Below are 12,958 nucleotides of genomic sequence, written 5' to 3'. Positions count from 1 at the left end.
CCTACTTTATGTCAAACACTGAATTAGGTGCTAGAGATACAAATATAAATGTGAGAGTCTTTTCTTTCAAGGAATTTACATTCTCCTAGGGATGAGACATGGGAATACAACATATTTAAGGGATAGGAAAATATAGGATATATGTCATTTAAATTGTGTTTGGTGAGCTATGTGAAATTTTGTCCATGTAGGTTATATTCATCCACATGGTTCAGTCTATATGTGGCTTTCAGGAAGGCAAGAACAGACACCCTTGTAGTCTCCTCCCCCTGAGCCTTCTCTAAGAAGAATGGCGAAGGATGAGGTTGGGGGGGGGGGCGCAAAACTATATCTATCTGTAGCCCTAAATATTATTAATCTAAGGGAAATAATTTATAGGTTCAAGATGTACTCCTAGTTGCTATCACTTAATGGGAAAGAGTGCTACATACTACATTCACAGCTTATCTCCATTTCACAAAATGCTCGTTCCATAATGAATACACATAGCAAATCACAAATTCTCTCATTCATACCAACAAGAAAGGGAAGTCAGAAGTATTGTTGTCTAGGAATTTTTTGGTCCTGTCTGACTCTTGGTGACACCATTTGGAATTTCTTGCCAAAGATACGGGAATGGTTTGCCATTTCCTTCTCCAGTTCATTTTGCAGATGAGGAAACTGGCTCAGACAATGGGTGAGTGACTTGCCCAGGGTCACACAACTACTAAATCTCTGAGACCAAGTCATTTGAATTTAGGTCTTCCTGACTGCGAGTCCAGCTCTCTGTGCTCTATGGCACCATCTAACTGCTTTGTTGTTGTTCAGTCATTTCAGTTGTGTCCAACTGAACTCTGACAGGTGTGTCCAACTCTTTGTAACCCTATTTGGGGTTTTCTTAGCAAAGATTTTGGAGTGGTTGGCCATTTCCTTCTTCAGCTTATTTTACAGATGAGGAAACTGAGGCAAACAAGGGTTAAGTGACTTGCCATGAATCACATAACTAGTAAATGTGTGAAACCAGATTTGAACTCAGGAAGATTAGTCTTTCTGAGTTTCGACCAGGTACTCTATCTACTGTGCAGTCTAGCTGCTTTGGAAAGATGCCATTGTAAAGAAATAGCAACTAATTAGATGTGAAGAATGAAGTAGTTGAGGATGGTTCAGCAAACCTGAGTGACTAGAAGGTTGATGGTGACCAATTAAATGGGGAAGTTAGGAGGAAGAGTAGGTACGGAACGGGGTCTGGGGTTAGCAAAACAATGAGCTCTATTTTAGTCATTGAATTTAAGATACCTTTAGTGCATCCAGGTGGAGATGTCAAACAGACATATAGAAATGGAACTTTGGAGAGAGGTCAGGTATTTGGGCAACTTGGCCTCAGGGGAAGTTCTAATTTTAATTAAGGGAGAGGGAAGGGGAAGAAAGAGACTTTGAAAGTATGTCATTCTTCCTAATGATAAGGAAAATGACAGAGTGTTTGGAAAGATGCTTATACTTGCTAAGCTCTGGTGTTCTGGTAGAATGACTGGATGGGGATGTAGCTCAGTCTGGGACTAGTAGTTTTCATTTACTTTCCACCCTCCAATTCACAGTCAAAAGAGAGTCAAAAAGTTCCATGCCATGGAGAGTCAAAAAGTTCTTTTTTAAAAAAAGTGCTCTGAGGAATGGAAAATTAATTGAATTTTTGAAATATTCATTAAATGCCTACTCTATGACAGTCACTGGAGATACTAAGACAAAAATGAATTGGTCCCTCTATAGTCTTTAAGAAGTTTTTATTCTAAAGAAGGACCTGTTGTCCAATACAAAGGTAAAGTTCTATTTACAAAGCACTTCAATTTTGGCAAAGTACTTTACATGTATTGCCATTTATTTCTCACAGCAAACTTGTGAGATAGGTACTATTATTATCCCCATTTTACAGATAAGAAAATTGAGATACAGGTTAAATGACTTGACAAGAGTCACAAAGCTAATAAGTATCTGAAGCAGGATTTGAAAGATTCGAAAAGCTTCAGGAGGACATATTAAAAAGTTTATTTTTGTTTTTAAGCTGAAGCTAAACATGAAGTACTTGCTGTTGGTTTTGACCACAAATTTAAAAGTAACTTGGACCTAATATTGCATGTTTTTCCAGAGTAGTAAACCTGAGGAAGTATCTCTGAAGAATTCCAGAAGGGAGGGTGGGGAGCACACACAAGCCACATGAATGCTGATCCTCAAACATATGGAGAATGCCTGTGGACTATCCACACTCAGAAGGTGCATTGTAAACTGAATGTACGGTTCTTGTTACATGGCATTCTGAGCAGAGATACACTCTTATAATGTCCCAAAGGCTATCTGCTTTTTTTGATGAAGATGAGAACTGATGGCATCTGTGATCCACATGAATGTAGCAATCCACATAAAAGGGACCATACAATCCTTTATTTCCCACAGGTGGCTTTATTCTGACACTAAATAATGGAATGAAAAAAATGTTACAACTGTAAAGATGTTTAATCTAAGGATCATCTAGTTCAACCAATCTAATCCTTAGTATGAAGGGGAAAAAAACTAATAAATACATGTTAAAGGACTTCCCCTTGAACCCATTATATGCTCAGTTCTAGGCTTACATGAAAAGAATCAACGTGGGTTAGACTCAATAATAAGCATGCATTAATTGACACAAGTTCTGCATCCCAGTTGGGACAGCTAGATGGTGCATTGGATAGAGCGCTGGGCCTGGAGTTAGAAAGACCTTAGTTCAAATCTAGCCTTGGATACCTTTTAGCTATGTGACCCTGGGTAAGTCACTTAAACTCTGTTTACTTCAGTTTCTTCACCTGCAAAATGGAGAAAATAATAGCACCCCCCTCATAGGATTGTTATGAGGATCAAATAAAAAAAATATTTGTAAAGCTCCTCACGACAGTAAGAGCCATATAAATGTTAGTTCTAATTTTTACTGTTAGTGTCTAACATCATCTAAACCCAGTTTGAAGACAAGGAGTAGGAATTTCAAAACCTTTTAATCAGAACCAAATGGATTGTGTAAAACACTCTCCGTGCATGTCACACACATTCCAGGTATTAGCAGCTCTTAGGAAATAATGATTTCCCTGAAGTGGTCTTGTCATTTTAATGTGCGAATTCAAATATATGTGACCACTTCAGGGGATTCATTATTTACACTGATCAAGACCTAGCTGTAACCTATTCTGAAATCTGCTGTAATGAAGGAAGAGCCCCAAAGATTGGGGGAGATTCATTCATATGCAATTAGACTCCTCCTTCCCAGTCATAGCAGGAGCTTCCTTCTCCTTCTCCTTCTCCTTCTCCTTCTCCTCCTTCTCCTTCTCCTTCTTCTTCTCCTTCTTCTTCTTCTTCTTCTTCTTCTTCTCCTTCTTCTTCTTCTTCTCCTTCTTCTCCTTCTTCTCCTTCTTCTTCTTCTTCTTCTTCTTCTTCTTCTTCTTCTTCTTCTTCTTCTTCTTCTTCTTCTTCTTCTTCTTCTTTCTGCTTCTGCTTCTTCTCTCTTTTTCTCTGTCTCTGTCTTGACCTCTCTGTCTCTGTTTCTCTGACTCTGTATATCTGTCTCTGTCTCTATCTCTCTGTCTTTCTCTCTTTGTCTCTTCACCTGTGTTTCTGAGTCTGCATGTCTTTGTGTCTGTGTCTCTTTGTCTATCTGTCTCTCTGTCTGTCTCTGTCTGTCTGTCTGCCTCTCCCTCTGTCTCCCCCTCCCTCAGTTTCTGCTGACCAGACGGTAATCAGCCCACACTGCAGCTGCTCAGTTCCTATACTGCCATGACGGCTTTTGTCCACACACTTCTGCTCATATCACCCAACTAATACCAAGCATCACCAATAGGTATACTGTCACACAGGAAGTGAAGTCCTGGGAACTTCAAGCAGGCCTGCACTTGAGCACAGTGCCTCATGGGAACTGTAGTGATTTCCTTCAACATCTCCCTGTTACATCTGCATTCACATATCTTGTTGTTATACAACAGTTATCCAGAGATCCTAACTTGCAGCATAGTTGGAACTCTCCACATCTGCACGCTATTGTTTGCCACTCCCTGCCTTTATTATAACTCCTCAAGACCAGTCTCAGATAAAATCTGAAGCAGGTGAAGCTCCTCTCCTGACCTTTCAGCCTTGCTCTCCACCTGCTCAGTGGCAATCATTGACTTTTTAATGCTCCAAGAATATACTTACCAAGGTACCCAACTCAAAACTGGATTCTGGTTCTTTCTCTCTGCTCCTTCCTACCAAAACTCATTTGCTAGGTGCCTCATTCTTAGGACATTCCAGAGAGTGGTGTTCAATAAATATTTTTGTGCAAATAAATGAATATAGGAAATTGCTCTCAGAAACTATTACACTGGGAAGGACATGCTAGATTCACCAACTAAGGAAATGAAGCCATACAATACTAAGATATCAATTGCTAATAAGAACATTGTCATCATTTCATTTAGTGATATTTGTGTCTTTCTAGGAATATTGCTTCAAGTAACACAGGGGAATAAGTAAATCTCTCATAGTGGAGTCTTCATAGCCACAAGGTGGCTTGAGCAAGAAAATTTTTTGCGCAGACAAATTTAACTCAAATCTGAAAAATCCTATTTGCTTCTATATTTTTCCTTGAAACCTAATAGGTTTTTATTGTAACATGAACAAAAAAAGCTGTTTCTGGGCCAACAGGGGCTGGAGCACCATTCCTTTACCATTCCTCTCTACTCTGGACACATACATGTGGGTTTGGGCTTGTGCTCAATCCTGGAGGAATCTGGTCTCTAACAAAAAGGTTTCTGTTTCTCATACTTTTTGGCTCATTAGATCACTACCCCAACACTCCAAGGAAAACTCACTTACAACTTAGGTTATGGATCATATCCAGGGCTTCCCCTAAAAGAGTAGAAAGGTACTCAGTGTATAATAAGAATCAGACATAGAACAGGTATTTATTTCCTGTACACAAAAGGAACTCTAAACATAAGAATATACAAACTTAAGACAAGATTTAGTTACTTGTTACAATATTCTGGGAAACTGATACTTAAACCTCATCAAATATAAAACAGTTTGTGGGATTGAGGCATTTTATATTTCAACTCTGCGCCATTCAAGCAGCTCCTCATCTATGTGTGCTAGTAAAATGGCCAGGCTTGAACCAATACTTTTTTTCGTGTCCATTTTCTTCAAGAATATTGAAGTAGTTTCCATAAACTTCTCCCTGGGATGCCAGTCAGCTCCGATTCAATGAGGCTTAAGACCTTCACATCTCTTGGACTCATAAGATTGCTTCCACACCCAAATATCTCCACCTCAAGAAGGATATCTAATCACCTATTCGGGAAAGGAAACACAAAATGGAAAAGAGAATCAGATCCTAAGGCACAAGCTTGGTTACTTGAGCCAGTGCCCCAAGTGGGAGCAGTGATGGGAAAAAACATAACCTATCTTCTTTATTCATCCTTTTGTCACCTAGAGACATAGCATACTATTCATCACACAGGAGAGTCAAAGCAAGAGAGGCAGAACTGCCTTTTCTTTTAAAAAATCCACTGAGTATCACAGAAATTAGGTATAGACCAACATCTCATTCCCTACACCAAGATAAGGTAAAAATGGGTACATGATTTAGACATAAATAAATTAGGGAAGCAATGAATATTTTACCTCTCAGATATATGGAGAACAGAATAATTTATGAAGAAACAAGAGATAGAGAGCATTATGAAATGCAAAATGGATAATTTTGATTACATTAAATTCAAAAGGGTTTGCACAAACAAAACCAATGCAACCAAGATTAGAAGGGAAGCAGAAAACTGGGAAACAATTTTTACAGCTAGTCTTTCTGATAATTTCTCAAGTATATAGAGAACTGAGTCAAATTTGTAAGAATACAAGTCATTCCCCCAATTGATAAATGGTCAAATGATATCAACAAGCAGTTTTCAGATGAATAAATTAAAGCTATCTATAATCATATGAAAAATGCTCTAAATCATTAATTAGAGAAATGCAAATTAAAACAACTCAGGTACTTATGAGATTGTCTAAGATGACTCAAAAAAGTGACAAATGTTGGGAAAGATGTGGGGAAAGTGGAACACTAATGCATTTTTGGTGAGGTTGTGAACTGATCCAACCATTTTGGAGAGTAATTTGAAACTATGCCCAAAGGGCAATCAAACTTTGCATACCTTTTGATCCAGCAATACAACTACTAGGTCACTATCCCAAATAGATCATAAAAATGGGAAAAGAACCCACATGTACAAAAAATATTTATAGTAGCTGTTTTTGTGATGGTGAAGAAATAGAAATTGAGGTGATGCCCATCATTTGGGGAATGGCTAAACAAGTTGTGGTATATGAATATAACAGAATACATCAGTGCTATGAGATATGATGAGCAGGCGGACTTCAGAAAACCTAGAAAGACATACATGATCTTATGCCGAGCGAAGTGAGCAGAACCAGGAGAACGTTGCACACAGCAACAGCAACATGTGCAATGATTAGGTATGATATTGCTCTTCTTAGCAATACAATGATCCAAGATAATTCCAAAAGACTCATGATGGAAAATGCTAATCACATCCAGAGAAAGAACTGTGGAGTCTGAATACAGATCAAAGCATACAATTTTCACTTTTTGTTTTGTTTTTTTCTTTCTTGTGTTTTTTCCCTTTTGTTCTGATTCTTCTTTTACAACATGACTAATGTGGAAATATGCTTGTACTTTATAACCTATCTTAGATTGATTTCTGTCTTTGGGGAGGGAGGAGAGGATAAGAAAAATTTGGAACTCAAAATTGTGCAAAAGTAAATATTGAAAACCATCTTTATATGTAATTGGCAAAATAAATATTATTTAGGTGGAAAACGATCCATTGAGTTATCAGCTCTGATTCAGCAGCTAATGAGGGAGTCATGTTGTCATCTTAAAGGACAAGCCTTTCAGCTATTATTTACACATGGCCCCAAAGTTCCCATATGGTTGAAAAAGAAAGACATCTCTAAGAATATTACAAGAGATAACCCATATTACATTATATATGATTAAGTTTTTTCTTTTTTAAACTTTGGTACCCTTCAAATTATTCCATATTACCAACTATGCTGTTTATGCGTAATGTCATATCTTATTTTAGTAGTATCACTACATTTTTCTGAAAAGTAAAAATTAAAGTCTATGTTAGTTGTCTCCTAGCTTGACCCCAAGAGGTGGATGAGCAACCAATCAGGGGGTAGAATGATGGGTTTTATCCCACCCTCCCCACAATAGCTGCTTGAACAGCTTATTTCAAACATATCCATCCCTACCCTCATCTGCTACCAGGCCCCCACTCTGTCTCCTCCGTCCATTTTGTAAATTCCCAATGTCTATCCTTCCATGCCAGGCACTGTCCCACAGTCCCCATGGGGCAGGTATATTCTAATTCTACTATCCAGGCACCCATAGTGGCAGTTGCAAAAGTGTCATTGGAGACATAATTCTCATTCTTAGCATATCTATTGCCTAATTCCCCCAATGACTTTATGTTTTTGGCAGCATTTATCAGAGAGGGCAGATGTTGTGCTCCAATCCATGACTAGACAGTTCACGCATGGCCTCATACACTTAGTACCTGTGTGAATCTGGGCAAGTTAATTGACCCTGTTAGCCTCAATTTCCTCATCTGTAAAATGAACTTGGGAAGAAAATGGCAAACTACCCCAGTATCTTTGCCAAGAAAACCCCTAAAGTATACAGAGTGTCTTTCTTACAGTAACCTTGTGATGGGCAGACAGCACAGCAAAATGGATAGAACATTGGAGTCAGAGGACTTTGGTTTGTATTCCAAGTCAGTCACCTGTATGACCTTTGGCAAATTACCTGGTGTCTCTGATCTCTATATTTCTTATTTGTCAAATGATAGAGTTGGATTAGGTTGCTTCCATCTTTAAATCTATGATCCTGTGATTCTGTGAGGTAAGTGGTATATTACAAATGAGGAAATTGATTATCATAGACGTCAAAGGGCTTGTCTAAGATTACACAGTGACAAAGGAAAGAGTAACACCCAAGTCACCTGACTCTATGTCCAGTGTCTTTCCCAATACACTCTATGGTTTGATAGCACATGTTTAATAACAGCTCTGAGGGCAGGGGAGAGAAGAAGTACACAAGACAGACTTCTAAGTTTAATCAGCATTATTAATATTTTCTCTATTACTTTCTTAAGTCTAGATGATCAAGAAAACAATAAGTTCATTTCTAATTTGTAACATTTTCTGCTTTCCAAGGTAAAAATTTAAAAATGAAAATTTAGCATTGAAAATTTAAAAATAAGTTACCTCAAGCAGCTTGACTTATCCCCTCAGTCTGTATTGGAAAATAATGAAAAGCACAGTGCTCAACACAGAGTAAGTGCTTTAAAATGGTTGTTAATTAGCTAAAGAAATTAAAATTACATTTGTCTTTTTTTGAGTCATTGTCATTTCTATACAATCACACCACCATAAAAATGTATACTTGGTTTGAAAAAGGCATATTATAATTGTGCCTTCTTTGACTATGCTGCGCATCACAGAGGAATTTATGTAATGGTGATAGTAATAGCAGGAATTGACTTGGCTATCCCAGACCAGAGCATTGTAAATAATAAATATTCTATTAAATTATTTGCAACCTGGAGAGATTTGCAGGTCCCCAAATTGAATTGCCTTGGTTCCTTCTCCCTCCATTTGCTTATTTGAATCTCATAGCCAAGCACAGATTTTTTTTTTAATCTCACCCTTATTTCACAGGGTCGGGAATTGTACATATGTACACAAATATAAATGCATATTTAAGAGGATTTTTTTACAATTTTTACTTTTCTAAAATATGATAAAAATCAGTTATTCTAGTGTGGCATTTCTGATTATAATTTTCTCATTAATTTTTAAATTAGGTGTAAGCCTATAGTCAGTATGATGAGCAAGAAGTGGAAAATTACTTCAAAATACAGAAATATATTAATAAAATTATTAGAGAAAAGATCCATTTCAGAGCATATCTTCAATATCTCCATCCTCATTTCTCTGTAGGATGGAAATACATTATTGTAAAAATGGAATTTTTTCAGAAGAAGTCTCATCACTGAATTACAATAGTATCCAAATGGTTGCACTGGAGAGAATAAGGTGGCTTTTCATAGTGCTCGTCTGGGATGGAATTTTCAGTGATTATGCAGAGTTCCTATGATCATTCTATGGGAGAAATGAGTCAACAAACATTTATAGAGAAGACATGCAGTGTGGAGTAGGTGGCACCATAGATAGAATGGTGGGTCTGGAATCAGCAGGACCTGTATTTAAAACAAACTTCAGAAACTTACTAGTTATATAACCCTGGGCAAGTCACTTAACCCTGTTTGACTCAGTTTCTTTATCCATAAAGTGAGATAGAAAAGGAAAATATATCTTTGCCAGGAAAATCCTGCTCATCTCTAAAATGAGCTGGAAAAGGAAATGGGAAATCACTCCAGTATCTTTGTCAAGAAAACTCCAAACAGGGTCATGAAGAGTCAGACATGACTGAAATGACTGAACAACAACATGTGACAGGAAGCCCAAAAGGTGAAGAAAGAGGGAGCAAAATGCACACCTATATGTGCATGTGTGTCTACATATACACATTTCTGTAGAATATAAAAAAGAATAGGATAAAATGACAAATCTTTGAGAAATAACCACATTGAAGAAAGAAGCTCTTAGATTCTTAAGTACCTTGAAAGAGAGGAAAATAAAAGAAAAGGTAATAGAATATTGTCTGAAGCTGACATTGGTATTAGGAGAACAGAGCAAAGAAAACCGGGAGCAATACAGTGACCTTTCCTTTAAAGCCCATAGAATAAGGTTTTGCTCTGATGGTTCTATGCAACAACATGTCGGGGAAAATACAAAGGCTCCTTATGATACTTTGCACTCTTCAGTTTTCCCTTTTGTGAGCAGGATCACTTTAATGCTGACACTTGAGCCTCTCAGACTTAAACAGTGAATTTAATTTTGTGCTGCTAACACTATTTTGTATGTCTTGATATTGTAAATAGTATTCTGTAAGGTTCATGAGATTTTGAACTGGACAGCACCTTAGAGATCACTTAGGTGAACTTCATTTTATAGATGAGGAAACTCAGGCGAATGGAGGCTAAATGACATACCTAATGTCACACAGCAGAGTCAGGGTATGGAACAAACCCAAACCACAAATCCAAGGCTCTTTTGCTTCACTGTGCTGCTCAAATAGCAATTCTGCCAGATGCATCTTACACAAAAGTATACAAAACCTATTAACTCTATTGCTGTCCTTGAATACAAAAACTTTTAATAATGGAGGGTATTTTGATTCCTTGACAATTAGAAATAGGAAGTATTTTTAAAACACTTGTGTTAAAGGTCAACCCTCAAAACATCACACTTAATTTCATTTATTGTTTTATGTATTCTAAAAACATAAAAATAATCATAAGCACTAATAAGAATGGCAGATTCTCTTGGTTTTTCAGATAATCAAGGTCAGTCTAACACAGCTGGGATTATTTATTCGGTAGGTCACAGGTTTGCAGAAGTGCAAAGACTCTAGAAAGTTACCAATTCAATATGAAAATGTTTTACCTGATTGCACATGTATCTGCTTACCATCTCAGGGAGGGGAAGGAGAGGGAGGGAGGTCAGGAAGGAGGGAGGGAAGGAGGGATAGGATTTGGAATTCAAAACTTTTTCAAATGTTTTTAGATTGTTTTAACATGTAATTGGGAGGAAAATAAAATATTACATATTTTTTCAAAGTTATCTAGTAGAGCCACTTCATTTTACAGATGACAAACTTAGGTACAGAACTTTTAGTCATTTATTTGCCCATGGTCACATTGATAATAGCTGAGCCAGCAATTGAACAGACATCTTTTGAGTCCAAATCTAGCACTCTTTGGAGAGCAACCACACTACCTGAAAATGCATCCAATAGAAACCCAGAGTCCCCCTCTCTCTCTTCATCTCACACAATGCCTGTCATATAGTAGTATTTAATAAATGCTTGGGACAGCTAGGTGGCAAAGTCACAGAGTATCGAGTCTGCAGTCTGGAAGACCTGAATTCCAATCCAGTCTCAAACACTTCCTAGCTGTGTGATACCAGGCAGGGCACTTAACCCTGTTTGCCTAAGTTTCCTCTTTTATAAAGTGAGTCAGAAAAGGAAATAACAAACGACTCCAGTACCTTTGCCAAGAAAACTCCAAATGGGGTCACAAAAAGTCAAACATGACTGAAATGACTAAAGAAGAGCAACAAAAATAAATGTTTATTGACCGACTTCTCACGGTGACTGACCTCAGTAACTCTCAGTCATCACTGAAAGATCTAGCCCAGACCAGCACCATGGAAAGCCACCTTATCTTTTCAGCAGAAGCCATTTGAGCTTACTATTGTATTGTAATTCAGTGATTTTTTTCTGAAAAAAATTCCATTTTTAAGATAGACATGCGCTTTTGTACTAAGGAGGAATGAAAATCAATATAATTAAGCTATTGAAGATATGATCTGAAATATATATTCTGTAATAATTTTATCATTGTTTTTGCATTTTAAAGTAATTTTGTACTTCTTGTTTGTCACACTGACTATAGGTTTATTCCTACTTTACAAATGAATAACAAAGCTATTATCAGAAACGCTGCACTAGATTATCTGGTCTTTATAATACTCTAGAAAAATAGAAATTGTAAAACAAATCTTCTGAAAATTAGAGACACATAGAGAAGTGATATGAAAAAATGCATTTCCCTCCTTCTTTATAAAGATGGGGCACTAAAGGTGTCATATCTGGCTTGTGTGTTGCTTTGTTTTGGTGAACAGCTTTCTCTCCCTTTCTACTTTACTCTTTGTTACAAAGGATGGTTTCTGAGGTAATGGATATAAAGGTGATAAAATATATCAATTAAAAATTTAAAGTAAATGTCAAGTGAATTGCATTTCTCAGATATTTCAAGGAATGCTTCTCTATTCTTCATTAAATGCTTAGTAGTTACCTTTATAAGGTATTTCAGTCTATAAAGCATTTTCTACGCAACAACCCTGTGAGCTAGGAAGGACAAATTGTTAACCCCATTTTACATATAATGATACTAAGACTCAGGGGGTGATGATGTGTTTAGGGTGATAGAACTAACAAGAGGTGTTGACAATTGGATTTGAACCCAGTTTTTGACTTCATGCCCAGCACTCTCTCCAAAAAGCCTCAAATTTCCAAAGTCCCACACTATGATAATTGATTGATGATTATCAGAGGTTGCCATGGACTAATTCTGCAAGTGTTTGGAAAATCTGCTCCCTATCATAGACAGTTGACCAAGAAATTCTCCTTCCTTGCATTCTGATTTTATCACAATTTCATCTAACAATTAAAATAATAAAGTAGAAAAAAGCACAAGAACAAAATAGGAAAAAAAATATCCACCAATTTCAACTGGGCCTAGTGCTCTGAATCAGATATAGACAAGGGTATCCCAAAAGCCTTATTCTTATTTTAAGCTGCTAGAATTTAATGTTAGCTTTCTGCACTGACTCTCCGAACACCCAGGTATAATGTATTCCTGTAGGTAATAGAATCGCTTGCAGCGTGCTCCGACTTGCCTCCCATGCTTGCTTCGTTGATATCACTAGCTCTTTTAAATCACTGATGACTTGCCTGTCAAAGCGCTTTCCTTGTCGGGACATCATCAACATGGACACAATGATCCCAGCCTGAGAATGTGGTGAAATCTATCAGAGACCAACTTCTTCATTTGAACTTGAAAGGATTCCAGTCGCCTTCAAAAGAGATTTTTGTAGGAGAGAAATAACACACGCACACACAGATGACACAAAAGAAAGCAAAAGAGAAGAAAAACCCACTGACACTTTGATTTGTGAGCCCTCCAGTAGGTCTATCATTCATCCTGAAAATATC

The sequence above is a fragment of the Notamacropus eugenii genome, chromosome 6 (assembly GCF_028372415.1).
Source record: "Notamacropus eugenii isolate mMacEug1 chromosome 6, mMacEug1.pri_v2, whole genome shotgun sequence".
Classification (NCBI taxonomy): domain Eukaryota; kingdom Metazoa; phylum Chordata; class Mammalia; order Diprotodontia; family Macropodidae; genus Notamacropus; species Notamacropus eugenii.
The sequence above is the reverse complement of the archived record's forward strand: the minus strand, read 5'-3'. Positions refer to the sequence as shown.